This window comes from Triturus cristatus, chromosome 11 (genome assembly GCF_964204655.1).
Source record: "Triturus cristatus chromosome 11, aTriCri1.1, whole genome shotgun sequence".
NCBI lineage: Eukaryota > Metazoa > Chordata > Amphibia > Caudata > Salamandridae > Triturus > Triturus cristatus.
The window spans coordinates 978,851,263-978,871,914 of record NC_140594.1 but is presented as its reverse complement, the minus strand read 5'-3'; positions in this window follow the sequence as shown (position 1 = coordinate 978,871,914).

The window sequence follows — 20,652 nt, the reverse complement described above, 5'->3', positions numbered from 1 at the left end:
TCCTTTTCTGAACTAAGACTGGTGATATAAAGTTTAGATAATTGTTGTTTTGTATCATGCTTCATGTATTGTTACATCACATTACTTCATCCCAAAGCCTGTATGTTTTTGTTTTATTTGTTGTTTAAAATGTATAATCTTATCTGACCCATGATTAAATGTGGAGCAAAATGTACAGAATGAAGTAGCAAATAAATGCTTCAAATTCATATCAATTGAATTGTTGGCCGTTAGACTGTTAAATTGGTTTAGCAGCATGTGAATGTGATGGCTAGGACCCCTCTTTTTCTTAGTTATGTATAGCTGGTCAATTGTATTGCATTCATATTTTTAAACAGTAGTGCTTTTCCAGTGCATTCCTAAAGATCATTTATCATAAGTTAAAATTGTAATACTTTGCACGTGTATCAGTTCACTTTAACTTTTTTTGTCAGTCATACATACTTTTTAATAATACATGAGGATGCATGACAATAAATGATGGATACAGCAGAAGGGAGTCCATTTTGAGCCCTTATACTGGTGGGAATGGGCACAGGCTGGGGCGGTAATGAGTAGCAGCAGAAAATATCCTCCGGTTTGGTAGAAAAGTTGAGAGGTTATTAGATTTGTACATAACCTGTAGGGATGAATTATATTAGAGTCCTGAAGTTCATCAGCTGTGCATATAAGATGTGTTCGTTTAAGGATTCCTGCCCATCTGGTATTGAGTGCTTTGATTCCGAGGATTTATACTGCACTCCGTTGGTGAAACCAGCATGTCTCATAAAGTGATATTTGTTTAGAATAGATACAACCAAATCATGTTGAGGTGGATGGCAGGTAGAGAATTGGATGGGATTGCTGCAACCAGACTATTCAGGGGGCTAATATTTGCTATGCAACCTGGGGCATTTCATTCCTCCAAGGGATACTTTAAGTTTATGTAAACAGATTAATCCTGGGAGCATATTTAGCACTGTGGTTCTGGTGGTGATAGCTGTATCAGTTTTCTTAGTGTTTGGCAGTTAAACTCTTTGGGATTTATATTATTAAGCTTCCCAAGAAGTCCTGATAGTGTGCTAGCTTTCATTGTCCCCATCAAAACAATTTGGTTGTCATCTCAGGATCAGCCACTGTTTTCCTTCCTGAATGTAAGGTGTTCCCACATATTCTGTATTCTGCCTGGCAACATGTTCCATAGCTGCTTGGACTGTGAAGGAAGATCCTGTAATGGATATCATTTTGCAAGTTTGTGTGACAGTCTTTGGAGATAGTCTTGTGCACTGTGTTTTGTTTTGGATGTAGCACCTTAACCTTAGTTGCAGGTACTGTGGGCTTTTTCCTTGGCTTGCTTTGTGAATAATGCAGAGTGCCTTGAACATCAGTTGTTTAGCTTTGGGTAGCTAGTGGAAAGCTAGCAAGGCTGGTTTTGTGTGCTTCTTTGGATGTTGGTAAACTGGTCGTCATGCAAAAGTGTTCTGAATGCATTGTATACTTCTTAAGAGCATGCAGGGGCGCCAAGGTGTAGACTGTGTAAAAACAGAGCACTCCTGACAGCGGCTGACCCCAGGTTCAGCACATTAATCCCTATACACAAGCATTAAGAGTCCCATGTATCCACTTTCGGAACCTGCCGCAATTGAGCTCCACTGGAATCCAGATAAAGCAAACTGTTTGAAGATGGAAGGTGCACCAGGAAATGGAGTCAAAATCGCATGTATAAGTCCATCAGTTTTCTTTATTAGTAATGGGAGTAAAAATGGCCATCAGCCAACGTGTTTTGTTCCTTTGACCAAAGGAATTTCATTAGGGCTTAAACAATCACACAAGACATAACATAAGTTATAATACACAACACCTATACAACATAACATAAATACATGTAGAAATATATATACCACTCCAATCAGACACCTAAAAAAATGAATACAAACGTAAAGAGTGACGCACATTCACAATTATAATAACACAAATAACATCGCAATATGGCCCACACATATAAAAAAATGTTTTACAATTATTATACATATATAACTTTCTAGTAGAAAACCATAGGTATATAAAACTAGTATATAAATATTAATTTTGAAATTTGTAAATGTGGTGTGTTACTCGCACAGCATGCCTAAAACATTTTGGTGCCAATTACGATCCGGTAAAAAAAATTCCCGTACGACTCGTATCCGGTCTTTTTACCGTACGAATCGTACAAGTGCCGTACGAACTGGCAATCACGATTCGCATGGTAAAAAGTCCATACGAACCGCCTTGGGAATTATTCCCCACACGTCCTCGGGTCGGAAAATGTGTCCGACACGTCCTCGGACGATTTACCGTACAAATGTGAAAACTCAAGTCCGACCGAGGAATCACGATCCATCCCGGGCGTCCGAATGTGCAACCGCATGGTTAAAAGACCGTCCGCACCGAACTCCTATAGCAAACAATGGAGACGTCCAAACAGGTGCCCTGTACGCGCCGTACCGCCCCCCAGCCCCCTCATGTACGCGCCGTACCCCCCCAGCCCCCGCATGTACGCGCCGTACCCCCCCAGCCCCCGCATGTATGTGCCGTACTCCCCCAGCCCCCGCATGTATGTGCCGTACCCCCCCCAGCCCCCGCATGTATGCGCCGTACCCCCCCCCAGCCCCCGCATGTACGCGCCGTACCCCCCGTGTATGTACACCCGAGTACGTGTCGAACCCCCCCGTGTATGTACACCCGAGTACGTGTCGAACCCCCCCGTGTATGTACACCTGAGTACGTGTCGAACCTCCCGTGTATGTACACCTGTGTACGTTCGAGTCGTACCCCCACCTGTGTATGTACGGTGCGTATCCCCAGCGCGTGATAAACATGAGACAACAACGCACCTGTGATGGATGTAATACGCTGACCGACACCACCCCCTTTGGCCATTGATGATTGGTCACGGCATAACAGAGATGCCACACTAAGCAATGCTCCAGTCAAGTGCAGCTATATCTGAATGTATTAAAAATTATACGGGTGAAGTCAATAGCAAGAAATACTCATTTGAGGGCGATGCGCCAGCCGGCCCCTCCTCAAAATGTCCATAATACTGTAGATGACGATATAGCCACACCCAATCTAGATTGCCAGATTTTTTGAGAGCTTGTTCAGACAACGAATATATGTAGGTAAAGACAAAGAGATATACACAGGTTTCCCATCAGAAATAGTAAACACTGCAGTTCATAAACAAAGGGTATTGTATGGAAAATCAACAAACTGTCATACCTGCACCTTGGCAGTGAAGTGCTATTCATAGAATAGACACTGATACGACCCATGATGATATCAGTAACATCCAAGGCAAATATGAAAGGATCACAGCTAGGGGTAGAAAGATTTGTGGTATTATAATTGGGTAATGTGCGTCAATCTTTATGTTTGTATTATGTTTTTTAAAGTGTCTGATTGGAGTGGTATATATATTTCTACATGTATTTATGATATGTTGTTCAGGTGTTGTGTGTTATGACTTATGTTATGCCTTGCGAGATTGTTTCAGCCCTGATGGACTTATACATGAGATCTTGAATCCATTTCCTAGTACACCTTTCATCTTCAAACAAGGTGTAGACTATGTGCCTGATTCACAGAGAAAAACTTACAGTTTTGTGTAAATTTACAATTTTTTGCTTTTCACAAACTCCGAGTTAATCGTAACTTTATGTGGAGGAGATATTGGAAGTATATCACCCCCACTTTGAATAAAGCTCATTTTAAAATATTGACCAATCATATGCAACAAAAAATATTAGAGGCTTTTAAAGATATTACGGCCAGTAACAAACTGGGTCGAGGTGGACTCAGGAGCAAATTTTATGAATGTTTTAAGACAGAGTTGGTCCCACAGCTAATAAGATTGTATATTACAATGCTGAATGAAGATGCCTGTCATGTCAGTTCAGTTTTAATCAGGGAAATCTTTGTAATTTTTAACCACTGCTGACCCCCGTAGTCCCATAATCATATGCTGCTAAGCACTTGCACTTTTTCTTTTTTTTTTTTTTAATGTCGCTATCCTACAGAGGGTTGGATCTTTCCTATAAGGTTTCTGGAGGCAAAAGGGGAAGACCCCGGCACTCAACTAATTTGTACACAATACACATTCGTTAGAAATTAATCATACATACTACAAGTACCAAATCATAGAGAGAAGAACCAATTCACATAGGGAATATCAGAAAACCAACAAGTATATGCTGTGAGTTTGGTTTAATGGTTTTTAAGCACAGAGCATTTCATCTTAGCATATTGCATCAAAACTTAAGCAGAACATCAGACAGAGAAGAATATATCCCTTGTTAACATGTATGTCCCAAATCTTGTAGTTCTTATGATTGCTAAGTTTTGACACGTAGAGTGTTCTCTCTGAAACAGCCAACGCGCGTTTCGTCACCACCGTGACTTCCTCAAGGCCTCAGATATGATGTTCGCATAAATGTTGGCAATGGCTATGTTAGGCCCGGTCCCCTATATATCTCCGAGGTCCCCAGGGAGTGATTCGATGAGTCCAAAAATCACTGAATCCTGAGATTGCAAGAATCGTCGCTTTATTTATCTTCAAGTCTGTGGTGAAACATATTATGCTGTGATGGGGCCGTTTACAACCTCCAAAATTCTGTTGAGTATACAGATCCCATGAACCAGACGTGGTATTGTACAGTTTGGCAAAGAATGCACCTAAGATTTTTAGAAACACCGGTTCTTAGATCCAGAAGTAATGAATGTCTCTTGTCATTCGAGCCAAGTAAAGATACGTACAGTCACCAGCAAGCTAAGTCTGCTCTGCTGTTCTTCAAATATCCCGTGGATACTGCTTAAGGAGCCATGATAAGGTCCTTCAGTTATTACGAAGTTGGCCTCCTTGGAAACCTCACGTCCTGCTTTTCACAAGCTCCGAGTTAATCGTAACTTTATGTGGAGGAGATATTGGAAGTATATCACCCCCACTTTGAATAAAGCTCATTTTAAAATATTGACCAATCATATGCAACAAAAAATATTAGAGGCTTTTAAAGATATTACGGCCAGTAACAAACTGGGTCGAGGTGGACTCAGGAGCAAATTTTATGAATGTTTTAAGACAGAGTTGGTCCCACAGCTATTAAGATTGTATATTACAATGCTGAATGAAGATGCCTGTCATGTCAGTTCAGTTTTAATCAGGGAAATCTTTGTAATTTTTAAACACTGCTGACCCCCGTAGTCCCATAATCATATGCTGCTAAGCACTTGCACTTTTTCTTTTCTTTTTTTTTAATGTCGCTATCCTACGGAGGGTTGGATCTTTCCTATAAGGTTTCTGGAGGGGTTGTATCCCGATACCCGATTCCACCTAGATGAATTATCAAGTTGCTTTCCCTTCCTATTTTTATGTACCTTTTCTATGTTTTTATCGATATGACATGTACAAACTTTTAAAATGTGGAACCAGGTAATTGCAGTTTTTATTGAGGGTGCAGCAGAGTACCAAGAAGGACTACATATTACATCACTTCTTAGCGCATTCCCGTATGATGATAGGTTGACTCGGTCTCTGTCTTTATAAAATGTCTTTTATTGCTTTTATGACACTGGATGTTGAAATAAAACTTACATCAGTCAATCAATTAGTGGGAAAGAGGGCTTATCAACCTACTGAATGTGAAAAAAGAGTGTGACCTTTTAACTAGGATTTTCTCTAGACAGCCATCAATTAGCCTGATATCCCAAATAATCCCACAATGTTGATAGTTAACATATATTATGATGTTTGTACTAGTTAATTGGTCAGTTGAAGTCTGGGGAATTAGATCTATTTTACATGAGACATGCTTTGTGGATGCTAAGTTTCCTCTTCTTTTGCTCACTTTATACAGTTACTTGCAATAAAACTAAGGAAAGTTGATCCAATTGCCCCAATTACAATGGCTGGGTAGATAAAACTTGATCAAATGGGCACTAGAAATGTGGTATTTCTTAGGATCTGCCACCCTATTGTTTGACCTTTAGTTCCTTCCCCTGATTAAACTTGTTCTGTTGTTTTCCATTCAACCATAAAAGTTTGCTGAATACACAGAGAATTATTTTTAAAACTACCTGCTTCATCACATGAATTAAGGAACAAATTTGTAACTCACTATTTCCAATAATATAGCTAATGGGTTTAAATAAAGTTAGTGGGTTCAAAATTCGGAAAATGATGGAAGGAGCAGACTATCCGATCAACTGTTCCAAGTTGGTTGCACTGGGAAGTAACTCAGCAGTTTGCAATATCCTCAAGTTCAACCATACCACTTAAAAGACTCCTTCAATTCAAACTCCAGCATAGGATATTTCTGCTTTTATCATTTTCACTGAAGCTGCATTGTACCGTGCTCACTATCACATCATGTCGGGAATACACAAATATCTTCTAAGTTAGACTCCCAATTTAAATGGTGCCTTCGGAGTAGCACAGTTAAAGGAGTGCTCCCTAGATATTGTTGGTTTAAGGTTATATCAACCAATTTCTATTGTGCTCCTGTAAATTAATTAGCTCCCAATTTGTCATTTGCTGTGCTTTACGTCTGTATACATTGTTCATAGAGTTATCAATGAAGCAGACCCTCAGTTTCTCAGTGTTGTAGCACAATAATGAAGTAAAAATTTCAACTTGGAGGAACATTGTGACAATAATATCATACTGCAGAGCGTTGTCATTAAACAGTTTGTAATCATACATCCATACTACCTTGACAACATTTGGTAGCTGATATTGTGATCACAATATATCTGCAGGTTGATATTTCAACTGCAATACGTTTACACAACCCATTCTGCCATGAAATATCAGACCTTTCATTAGTAATTAAAATACTTCTGATGTGGTGGCAAATTCTACATTTGGTGGTCTGGTTGCATCCGATTGTAACAGAGGGTAATTTGTATGTTAGTTGAAGTGTCAAACTCTAGATGGCACACTTTAATGTGTACTTAGGTCCAAAGATTCCACTTGTGAGGAATTATGAGCAATCCAGATTTATATATCATAACATGCTGTAACGTAACTTAACATAAGCTATTCCAACATGGAATGACATGACTCACTTGACCGGGACAAAATGTGATGTAAGAGAAGAGAAGAAAAGAGAAGATGCCTTAGTGAAAGCTGAAGTACCTTTGTAAATGATGGATGCAAGAGTGAATGATAAAATAAAATAGCATGCCTCACAGAAAGCTAAACTAGCTTTGCAAATGATGGGGGCAAGAGTGAATCTGTGACACGTCCACTGTTTTTCATCAGTCTGGGCCCCGATAATCGTGGTACCTTGCTGGTTTCCATGTTTCCCAGGACTCAGAAGACACCATAAAAAAACCTGCAGCTTCTGGCTTAAGGACTCTTCGTTCTGGGCCAGTTTCCTCTTGTACTCCTGGCTGCCGCTCCTTCTCTCTCCAACTCCAAAATGGCAATCACCTACCTTACGCTTTGTTTTTGCCTTTTCAGGTGACTCTGCAGCTAGTCCACTTAAGGTTTTTGTTCTCTTTTCTTTTCCCTTTCCATCATGGCTGTTCCTTCCTTGGTTTCTTCCTGACTTTCGTAATCCATTCTGCATCCTGTCATATGGTGTTTGATGTCATTTCTTTTTCTTATTATTTTACTATTTAAAGGTCTCAATGTGATTGGAGGGTGCATTGCAACAAAGCTGTGCTGCTTTGCTTGTTACCTCACGCCCTCCACTTGCTGATTCTGACATTTTACTCTTTGGACTTCGTCATCTGGATTCCTAGCTCCTCATTTACTCCAACCCCATGAAGACTTTGTCAGCAAGAAGGTATTTTATGCTTTTTGCTTTTTCCTCCTGAGAAGATGGCAGCTTCTTGAGGGCCATTTCCTACCACATATTCTAGTGTGGGGTGACATGGCTGTTTCCAGAAACAATTGCACGTACGTCAGAATACCCGGATGTGGAATACAGGTACAAATCCAGCCTTGAACAATGTGCTCCCATGGACCAGATCTAAGATAATTATCTGATTGGTGAATTATTATCATATTTTTGTCGAGCTTTGTGAGATATTTATTATAAGATATATTATGCCCTAGATATGCTATGATTTCCTTGACATAAAAAAGTGACACTGAGATGTAAGGACTTGTTTAGACAACAGGGATGGTGTTGAAAGGGCATCTGATTTGTGGCAGCCCGTCTATAACATCATTCTCACTGGTATCCATTCTGTCCAGGGCAATCATGCCAACAATGATCATTGCAGAGAGAAAAAAGCAAGAAATCCCTCTCACAGACCAGGAGAAACCTAATTGCATATAGGGGTAATTAATGATATTATTTCCAAAGAAGCACCTACACATTATTTGTCTGTCTGCAGAAATATTGTCAATCACAGCAAGTCTGGCATGCCAACATATTATGGTGGAACCTTCTGTTAAGTTTTTTTTTTACAAAAGTGGCATCACCTCCAAGGATGTGGGATTCATGTAGAGGGCAAAAATTCCCTCTGATATAGCAAAGACTATAAAATTAGACAGTCTGACCATGGATATGGTGAAGGATGCAGAAACTTTGCTGTACTGATTAAATGAAAATTAAGTCTATTTCTAACTACATCACTCAAAACCGGAAGCAAAAACGTAATTGTCAGAAGATATTAAAGGTGCCATATTATACAATGGTCTGGCAGATGCAGCAACATATGATATCTAGTTGATAAACCCTCTATCAACGATCTGATCCTTATTCCTCTACTCATTACAAATTTAACAAAAGCAAGGAAGGAGAAAGGGGAAAGCATTACACATACACATTAGACAAGACCTGGAACACCCTCCCCATCCCCCTTCGGCAGACCCAAGACCTGCTGACCTTCAGATGACTCCTCAAGACCTGGCTTTTCGAGCAGTAGCAGCATCCCCCCCCCCCCCCCCCACAGCGCTTTGGGACTCTCATGGGTAAGTAGCGCACTTTACAAATGTTCTGATTGATTGATTGATTGATATTGACTAAAAAGATGTTCACTGATTCCAGGGGTAACTAACTCAAATTGGAGGAAGATATTAAGCCTTGCAATAGGAGGTTCAAATTAAATTTTAACCCTACAGAGGGGAAAGATGTAAAAAGAATAATACACATTATCAATGTGGTTTACGAAGGTATTCAGTTAGGAAATTTCCTTATAAAATAGAGGGCTAAGGGTGGAAATTCAGGAAGTTCATCATTAAGAGGAATTCTGACCGCCAGAACATTATATCAGGAATGCTCCTTATTGGTTGTAGGGTGTTTTTCCCCACACCATCCCTGAGATACATATGGATATGGTTTTTTCATCATCAAACAACTTTATTTTGGTTCAAAGAACCATAAAAGCACACAAATGTGAACAAATACAAAACTTTCATACAACACAATAAATACAAAACTCAGTTTGCTGCAATGCAATTGATCAAACTGATATAAATTCATATTGCGACCTTTAGCACAAATAGTTTGATAGATCTAACGGAGTTTCCTCAATAAAATAACTACATACTAAAACAAGCTGCCAGAAAAGCAAAAACCTCAAGAAACAGCCCTATAATGGCTCCTGATGGGTCTGTTATGCCATCCAATATACCAAAACAGTACCCGTAGGAGGAGACTCAAATCCACTGGCCATCACTGAAGAATAAAGTGAATAGTACAATACATTCATCTCTCAGATAAAAAAATAAGATTTAAATTCATAAAAGATTTTATGATAAAAGTGTTTGAAACAACTTAAAACATAGAAAAAGTACATACAATTGATAATAAACAATACATGATGGATTTGGTTGCAAAGATACAATTCTGTTGTTTAGGACATTCCTTCAAAAGGAGCATTTAGAATTGTTAAATGAATTTCACACACCTACCCCTATAATTAATCCGCTCGGCTATGACATGGTTGTCCTTGCACAATTGAAGAACTCCTGTGGAGTTCTAGCTTCGTTTGCACAGATGCACTTTGACCTCCATATCCAAAGTGCTGAAATGGTAGACCCATTCCTGAGGTTGTGCAATATATCCCACAGACCTCAGACCAGCGTTGGCTCACAAAGCCAATTTGGCCCAAATTCTGACATTATCCTTGATTGACAGAGTAAAGGACAGCTCATCCCAGAGAGAGTATTCCTAGTTCCTATTGGCCCTTTCCACTTATTTCTTATAACTTGCCCTACAAGCCACAAGCTCTGACCTATCCTTAGTCTTAATCACTTGCAATATTTGAATTTTGGCTGCCCTACATGCCTTAGTATACCAGGGCTGTTCTTTCTGTCTCATGTGTTAGCGTTTTATGTCTTGGGCGAACAGTTCTCCTATGTTATTAAAGAAAGACTCATGGGCTTTTGTCAAAAACAGCCCTCTCTCCTCTGGGGCAAGATTGTTAAGGAGCTCTGCATGCTTTATGGCCATAGATTTTATTGTCTCCACAAGGTCAGGTTGCCTCTCAACCCATCCCCATTTGATGGCCTTGCTGTTATTGGAAAGTTCAACATTTCCTGTTTGGGGATGACCCTGGGCTATTTAGCAAGGGTGCCCAGCCGAGTCAAGCAGATGTCATTGTGGTCACTGGCCACCCTTTTAAGAACTGCCATGTCCTGAAAATACAACCAACTCTTCAGGCTAATTAAAAAATAATTGATGCAGCTGGTATAACCAGGCCTGTTGAAGGGAAGCTTACCTTCGGTGTTGGATACAGTCCACAGATTTGTGGCTCCTAAATCAAATGTTAAGGTGATGGAAAATATCTGTGCTGCCCTCAGAGACCACTTAACAGGAGGGAGATCAATGGGAGGAATTCTCCATTCTTTATCTTGGTCTGTCAATCAATCCAGGTCTAATAAATTGAGTGGTTCAAAGGTAGCATTCAGACTACCCACCGTAATATGCTTCCCACCACCCCTATGCTCAGTCAGGAAATCTTCCAGAATATTCAACACTTGAACTCCTTCCTTCCGCCCTACAACTCGATTGTAGACATTGATTATCAGCGTGGAATTATGACTTTTGTAATCCACTCTTACAGCCAACACATCTGGGGACCACCAGGTAGTTTCCTAGCAGAACATTGTTGATCTGTGTGAATGCATGTTGCCAAGTGCCCTGAGTGCCTGCCTCTAGAAGATTGAACTGCCTTGGTGTAAAATGAAGTATACCCATTGTTGGTGACAGGAACTATGCTCCATGTCTCCTGAAAGAGGCAGATGTCATAGTTTCCTATGAACTTTCCTTCCCCCAGCCAGCGTTCCACAGCTTGGTGCCTATCCCAGCAACGTTCTGGGACAGGATTTTTATTTCCTTGACCTGCTCTGTTGACTAGTTTTTCATAATGGACCACCCTCTCCCCTCCACAGAATCTCTTCTGCCTGACAAAAAACACTGCAAGTCCAGCTCCCCCCTGATAGTCCCACCAGTGGATGCTACTGGGCTCATAGGGTTGTGTCCCGCTCACTCTATCCTTGAGATATGCATAGAGATTTTTTTTCACATGCCTTCATATTTTTATTGATGGGAGCCATGCACATATTATATGTCTACTTTCTACTAACACAAATGCTAGACCAAGGGAAAAATTAAAAGAGAGAGATAATAAAATATTGCATCTATCTTCAAAGGCCAATATAAAATTATTGCTTTTGAACCCTAGATTTATTAGTCCATAATGCTGTTTAGAAATGCTCAAGGTGACCCGCAGCACCCAACTGAAAGGTTGGCAAATGATAAGCTTGAACTTCCATGTAACATTTTGACATGGGGTACTGTTATCCAAACAATTATGAAGAAAACAAAATACTTGTTATTGTTGCTTACTGTCTTCTAGATCCAAAGTATGTAGCAGGAACCTTGAAAGCAAACGTCCACAAATATCAAGAGTACATCAGTGCTTGTGATGTCAGAGAGCAGGAGACTCCTGCATTATATTAAATGTATAGTAGATGATAAGTAGCTTTTTAAATCGCCATGCAGAACTGAATCTACAATTTATGGAAGAAATGATGGATTGTATAATGATTAAGAGGGTTTTAGCAAAAGTCCTTCTGGCAGTGGATTCCCTTTTTATATTCTGGGGTGATGTTGCCTTTTGATTCCGTTCTACATACCTTGCATCGTTGTCTTCGACTTGTGAACCTAGCCTTTTGAACTGATGCTACCAAAGTGGCTGCTGCGGCTGTAGAAGTGAATATAGAATAAACAAATTAAGAATTTTTATTTAAAGACAATGGGTTACACATAATGCAATTGAGCTGTATTTAGCAATACTTTAAAATTTGCAGATCTAGTCATATCTCAGATCCACTGTATTGTTTGTACATTTTTAAAACATAGTTTCTCATTTTTCCTGTCTGTGCAACTGGAGTTAAATGTGTCCTTCAGCATTTTGTAATGTATTAGTTTTCCTGTTCCTAATGTTCCTGGATGAAGGAGTAGAGCTGGACTGTATCTTTACAAGGCCACTTCCTGTGGCTAATGCAGGTTGTGTATATATTTTCAAATGTGTTTTTGTTTCCATCTATAAGACTATTCACTTTGAACCTGATTTACAAAGGTAAACATACACTTTTGTGTAAGTTTACAATTGTTTCTATTCACAAAGTAATTTACTAGTAGTATCTTTTTGACTGTGAAGTATCTGCAAATAGAAAGACAGGCCAGTCCTATCTTTTATGTGCTGAGACTCTGAAGTCATGAAGATACTACTATTAAATGCCTTTGTCAATGGCAAATAATCATAAACGTACACAAAAGTGCAAGTTTACCTTTGTGAACCAGGCCCAACATTTTAGGATAAATGTCACTGTTCATTATTATGGCAGGACGGTGTTCTAATTTTCCATGTGATTTGTTTTCAATTTTGCTATTGGGTGTTTTGATGTATCATTTGTTTCACATTATTCTCACTTTGTAATTTATCTGTTTGAAAACCTATATAACATGCAAGTACTGGGATGTTTGTCAGATTTTTCTAAGACTAGTATTGAGCACATCCCTATGATAGTTTGCTCTTTGACTCTAGACATAGCATTGTTTTGAATTATTTTCCCTTGTGCTTGAAACTATCTGGTTCTGGATGTTAACTAGACTAGGGCTCAGGCTCTAATAACCTTATGCTAAGTCCCATTTATTTGCATTTTGTGAATATGATGAAATTTTGATTGAATGGACTAACAGATAATTTTTGCCTTCTATGAGGATTCTTGAATTTAAAAAAAACCTTCATGTTTTTGACTTTGAGCCTTGTCAAGTTGAAGTTGGTTTATATCTATTGTGGGGTCATCATCCTCTGGGACCTGCACAAGGCCCCCAGTCCTGTAAATAAGTGTCTAAGAAATAATAATTTAGTGGTAATGGAGTTTCGGACAACAAACTAGCACCAACACTATTTTGTTTTATGCAAAAGCACTTTACACCTTACGTGTTTGGCTTGTGACCGCTAAGCGGTGCCAGTGTGCATTTTTGAACTATCAGTACGTTGCTTAGAAAAGCAAAGGCCATTCCTTGCAGGAGTGTCATCTTTTGTTCTCCCTGAACCTTCCTTTGAGATGTCTTCAGGCTGTACATAGTGCCAGTAAACATTAGTGTTCTAAGTAAGCAAAGGTTTCTTGTTTTTGGACTGGAAGGGCGGAAGGCAAGGTACATGAAACGCTTCTGCACATTGGCCAGTTGGACTGTAAGTGGCCGCATAATGAATTACTTTCTCAACAAGAGATGCCTCATATAGTCCAGCCCTACTAATTAGCTTAGTTAGCAACTGCATGAAATGTTACCCATTCTCAAATGAGTCTTATATGGAAAATACACATAAATTGGAAAGCACACTGTTAATGGCTGTTTGTTAATTATCACCTTGTTAGCGCCCCCACATTAAAATAAAAGAAGATAAATGTATTTTATAATAAGTAACAAATTGGTAAGATTTTTTCAGGAAATATTTTATACATGTACAGGATCCTAAATAGGCCACAGGCCTATCTACCACTGAGGGATTGTTGGCCCATGAACAAGGTAGAGGTGGTGGAGGTGAATCCATCAATGGATGCAATATACAAATAGCATCAGTAATATCACCGAGATAGCCAACATTGCCTACTGGTGACATCATGATGACATATTTTGCAAGAAGCATAATGAGAAAAGAAGTGCTGTACTATAATTGATACAGATAATGAAAGACAACTAATGTAAGTGATTTGGGTAATCTGAATTTATGGACATGCACACAAATTCTGTCACCTACTATAAATAGGAATGACTAAACGAGTGAACTAGGAAAGGGGACTGAGGGCTGAACCCTGGTGCCAACCATTTCTACTGCAAAACATCATCACAATGAAATTGGCAAGAAGTTGGTGGAGGAGGCTGGGTACTAGGGCTGAAGAACATGGCAGCCGTCTGAGAGTGCCCTTTGATAGCTCCCAACTCTCTGGATAGTATTTCTAAATTGACGTGTGTGCCATGATACAGCTGTGATCCCCTTTTGAAAAGTAAACTTACTGATGAGGTTTGCTCTTTTTTGACAGGCATTTTTATGGTGGAGCTAGTGGAGGCAAGGGCCTGTGGTCAGCGTCGAAGGGAGACAATCAGCGGCTGGTGCAGTGCGCCTGGTGCAGGATTGAGGGCAGAGACAGCATCCAGGCTCCACTGGGATCAGTGAGCCTCGGGTCATGTTTGCTTCCAGGGTGTTCCAAGAAGCATTAAGGCCATTAGCCTACCTCCACCCAGGCTGCTAGTGCCAACAGGGTTGGAGGCTGCTCGTTGCAGGAAGGAATGAACCTGCGGGCCTCATATGACTTCGCCAAGTGAAAGGAAAATTCCAAGGGAGCCATCAATTTTCCTGACAGCCAGAAGGAAAGGAGAAGGTAAACAACAAATTTCCTTGGGTGTGGGGGAGGGGGGGTCAGGAGCCAGACTCCTGTGATCATCAGGGAATTAGTTACTGTCTAATAAATAAGAAAGTTGTGACAGGAAACTCTTTACTTGCCGCCACATGACAGAAACCATTTCCAGTGGTTGTTCCCCATAAGCAGAGTGAGAGTCAGGGGGAACACAAACAGCAGGAGAACATGCTACCACCAGTACACACCTTAAAGCTCCTTTCAAATGGCTCCATAGTTGATCTGGGGGATTAACTAGTTTTAAAGAATGCGGTGAGAAAAGCTTAACAATTACCCCTTGCATGAGCTCTTTTTTCAAAGTACAAAACAAAGAAGAGGATCCCTCCTCCTAACCCCTTAAACCTTTGCAGTTAAGCAGGTCAGGTCTAGTCATGCAGAGCAATAGTATAGCCAATGTGGGGGATCCACTAAAAGTTAGTAATAAGTATGAAGCATTAGCACAAGAAGAAACAAATGATCAAACACACCTGCAGGGTCCTTACTTAAAGGCCTCAAGACAACAATATCAGGGGCATGTAGATCCGCCAGGCATTGAAACATTGCTGGAAACCCAAATAGAAGAAATCAAGACAAAATCTGCAATATCAGAACAAAATCAGGAGAAAATTCAAGGAACTTGTGAAGCATTTATAGTAAAAATGAATACCCTGATGGAAAGAGTATCAGTAGTAGAAGCGTCTTTGGATGAGCTTAACAGGGAGGTGGAGGCAAACCATGAAGACATAAAAGATAAAAAAAATGGATAAGAAGAAACTGTGGGATAAAATCAAAGTACTGGAAAACAATGCGAGGTGGAAAAATCTCAGAAGTTTGAATGTCCCAGAGGACCTAGAGAGAGAAAATATTTAAACCTTTGTGATTAGTTTAATAAAGGAATTTATCCCCTGGGTTGAGTCCACAGTTTTGGGGGAGGATATACAAAGAGTACATCACAAGTCATTTAAAAAGGAAGCAGTTAGGAAAAACCCAAGAAGAAACCTGATCAACTTTAAGACGTATGTGTTAAAAGAAAAAAATCTTGAATGAGGCCCTAAAAGCAGACAGTATCTCCAAAGGGGAATGGTCCTTCCACATTAAGTCTGACATTTCCAGAGCCACACAGGACAGAAAATGGGGAACCAGGGAAGTACATTCAGGAACTCAGATCATTGGAGGCAACAGTTCATATGCATTTCCTTGCCACATTGAAGATTGTTAGAACCGGCGGTCTCTAGTTGGCAGAGGTATACACTTCTGACAAATAGGGACCCACCTCCTCTAGTCAGGGCAAGGGGATTACACACTCAGATAACCCCTGCTCACCCCCTTGGTAGTTTGGCAGAGCAGACAGGCTTATCTCAGAGGCAGTGTGTTAAGCATTTATGACTAGATACAGTAATAAAGTGAATACACTACAAACGGACACAACACAGGAGTTATTATAAAAAATAAGTATTTTTATGTAGGGCTTAGCACAAGACCAAGTAGCGATAAAAATATACCACAATCTAAATAAATACTCTTTGGAAGGAAAAATAATAGTTCAGGTGAAGTTTCTCTTTAGGAAATAGTTCTTTAGAAACAGAAGTAAGTATTCTTCCTAAAGCACAGTTCTTGGCAACAATGTGACCCCCCAGGAGTCCCACGAAATCGAGTTTACGATATTCCCAAGGTTCGGCGTCGACCGCGAGGAGCGCTACGTCGAGCCTGGAGTTGCAACAGACCCCACAACACAGTACCTTGAGAATGAAGAAACACGATGTTCCACGGCGTCGAGAGGTCGGCGTCGATCGAGCCTCGGAGTCGGGGCGATCTGCAGCGGCATCGAGAAGTGTCGGGCCGGAGCAGCGCTCACGGCGTTGAGAAAGGCGCAGCATCGATGCGATCAGCAGCGGCGTCAAGACGGGGTCACCGGGAGCTGGAGCCGAACTCACTACTCTCTGGCATCGCTACTGGCGTCGATCGGGCCCGGCAGCCGGCGTCGAAGGCTCGGAACACTGGAGCCGTACTCACGATGTCGAGCTGGATTCGTCGGCGTCCGTCGACGTCGGGTTTGCAGATTCCTCCTGTGCACAAGCAATTCAGCAGAGGGTGAAGTCCTTTAGCCCTGTGACTTCAACAGGAGGCTGGCACTCTTCCAGCCCTTGGAGATTTTCTTGCAAGCTTGAGAGTACACACTAAGTTCCTCTCTCCTGGTCCCTTGGCAAAAATAAAGAAGCAGCTTCAGGTTCCCCAGTAAACAGCACACTGGCAGAAGGGGGAGGCAAGTCCTTGGATCAGCAGGCTTCTTGTCCTTGGTAGAGGTTTCCTTGACAGAAGTGATCTAAGTTCTTTGGTTCAGGGGTCCTTCTTTTATACCCCTTTTCTGCTTTGTTCCCTTTGTCCAAGCAGGGAAATTCCCCCCATCCCAGGTTTGTTGTGGTTGTTGCCAGGCCGAGGCACCTGGCCTATTCACTGAGCAGGGCAGGGTCATCAGCCGCCCAGCAGGAGGCGGAGCCAGTATTGTCACTGGCAGGGGCAGGGCCATCAGTCGCCCGGCAGGAGGTGGAGCCAGCATTGTGTCAGGCAAGGCAGGCTACCAGGGACTACTCTTCCCCCACTCTAAAGGTAAATGCCTCATTCACCCCACACTGACTCATTCGGACCTCTGGAGCCACCCAGCCCCTGACACACACACCAAACCAGCAGAGACAGGTGGATAGTCGGACAAGAAAATAGCCACTTTCTAAAAGGGCTATTTTCAAACCCAGAATTTAAAAACCATCCATCCTAAAGGATGTGTTATTAAATTCTGAGTTCAGGGATACTAAACTCAAACCGCTACCAAGCTCCCTGAGTCAGATAAGATTATAATGGAGTTAATAATCAGTCTGCCCATTCTGGCCTATGGAAGGCAGGTAGCCCTTCAATAGTGAAAAACGAAAATGGCTGTAATTCACTATTAGGTCATGCCACACACATCAGGGCAACAATGCACCCAGCCCTAGGGCCCACCATAGAGGTGTCTGAAATGTGGCAAAGTGAAGGTTTTAGAGACTGGCAAGTAGGTTTCCTTGCCAAGTCGACATGGCAGTCAGGGACTGCACACAGGCTCTGCGATGGCAGGCCTGGGACACATTTTACAAGCTGCTTCTGTGGGTGGCACAACCGGCGCTGCAAGCCCACCAGCAGCAGTTAACTTACATGCCCTTGGCACACGCAGTGCACGAGACTAGGGTCTGAACAGTAAGTCTACCAAGCCAATCATGGTAACACCAATCAATGTATCAATTTAACATAGGGAGCACTTGCACTGTGGCACTGATCAGCAGCGGCACAGTGCCCAAAGCAATATTCCAGCAAAACATCGTAAACAGAGGAGGCCAACAGAAAAAAATGGAGGAGAGACTCATGCCAATGATGCCAGGTCTAACAAAGATCATTTGGAACAACAAAATGCACAATATAAAAGACCCAAAGGAAGTGGGAGCTTTCATGGAACAGATTAAGGCACAACAGAAATAAAACTCAAAAGATGCCTAGACAGAAGAGATCTTGAATGGGTTCTTATCCATCTACATTTTCTCCCAATTAAGATATTGAGGGTTATCCAGGGGAGGGTGGGAGAGTTATGGGAACAACCAAGTTTGTGCACCATATACAGGCACTGGGTGGGGGAGCATGTAAGAGAAAAAACAAAAAAATTATTTGCCTCATTTTTAAAAGCCCGAAGTGAAGGAGGGTTATGGAGCATAAATCGAAGTTTATCAGGTACCTACTGTTACTCTGACAGGTCAAAGTCGACAAGATTGATGTCTTTTAAAGTATTGATGTGGAATGTAAATGGCCTCAGAGTTATAAGTAAAAGGGGTCGAATACTTGAATATCTGAGTTGCAGACTGTGAGGTTATATTTCTTCTGGAGACCCACTTATTAAGAGGAAAATAGGACGAGAACATGAAAAAACTAAAATGGGTATGTCAATATGTTTGCACTAACCAGTCGTGTTGTATTAAGGGGGTAGGAATTCTATTAAAAAAATCTATTAAGGCTTTGGTGGAGGATGTGATTACAGACACAAAGGCGAGGTAGGTGATATTAAAGGTTAAAATCCAAAAATTGGTGGTATGCTATTGTGGGTTACTAGGGGTCAAATATTGATGACCCAGCCACCTTCAAGCCCTGTATAATTAGTGCTTGAGGATTAAACTTCCCATAATACTAGGAGGTGATATTAATGTATTAATAGATCCTATTGTAGAAAAATCCACCACAAGAAAGATGATTAACTCACCTAAAATGAGAACCTGTGTCAAAAATATGATGGAAGATTTAGGTCTTGATGATATTTGGACGTTGAAAGGAGGTAAAGGACAAAGGTTCACTTTTAATAAGAAAAAATATGGGCATTCTTATAAAATAGATTTCCTTTTAGTAGACACTGGAATAGGTAGACATATTAAAAAAAGTGAAGCATATATCGGAACACCTATCGGATCATTCAGCAGTCTTTCTAGAGTTAAGGATAGATAAATCACCCACCTCACCGACATGGACGTTAAATCAAACTTTACTCCCTGATCTGCAGATTATAGACCACTGAAACAGGAGAGAAGATAATGTTTCCAACTAAACAGCAGCTCAGGCCCCCTGCAGATTGTTTGGGATAATTATAAGATGGTCATAGGGAGGGGATTAACTAACCAAGAAGCTTTTCAGAGTAAGGAAACTAAGACCAAGGTAAGAAATATGAAATGTGTAAATCAAAATTTAGTTGGGAAGCATAATACAATAGTGACTCTCAAGAACTGGAGGCTATTGAAAAAAGGATAAAGAGTGTTACAGCCTATCTGGTCAATGTCTTAGATGCTATAATTTGGAAAAGGTGGGAAGCAAGTAATCTCTGCCACTATGAAAATGGAGAAGGGTGCAGCAAATTATTGGCTTGGAAAACAGAGATAGAACAAACTAGAAACACGATCCAAGCCATTCAAATGGAAGTTACTGCCAAAATATCCACAGAAGATCAGGAGATAAAAAATGCCTTTACTCATTTTTTCAAAAGCTATTCACAGAAGATCTAGACGTGCTTGAAGAGCAAATTAAGAGCTATATCAGTAGGATAGATGCTCCAACCCTACAAATAGATCAGAAAGAAGATCTAAACTGAGAGAGAAGTACTGAAGAAGTGACTAACGTAATTAGAAAACTTAAAAGAGGGAAAGCAGCTGGCCCTGAAAATCTTCAGAATGAGTTTTATATTGCTCTAAAAGATGAGGTTTCCCCTTTCTTAACAGATTTAATGTATGCAGAATTTTTAAAGGGTCAAGAGCTGCAAAGCTGTGGGATGAAGCTGTTATCGCTATTTTTCTTAAAACAGATAAGGACTCTAAATTATGTGAGCCTTACAGGCCAATCTTGCTATTGATTAGCGATTATATGATATACACTAAGATTCTGGCTAGGAGATTGGAAAAGGTGATTAGTCTATTACTCCATGAAGATCAAAAAGCTTTTATTAAGGGGAGGCAACTCCATGAACTAACACATTATTTTGATTGGAGCAATAGATTTCGCCAGCCAAGATAAGATTCCTCTGAGGGTACCTACTTTTGACCCTGCCAAAGCCTTTGATAGGGTAAGCTGGGCCTTCCTGCAATGTGTAATCAAACAACATGACTTTGGTGAGGCTTTCTCAAGGCCGATAGGGTCTTTATATAAAATTTCAACTGCAAAGATATTGGTAAATAGCAACCTCACGAAGAAGATAAACGGTAAAAGAAGAG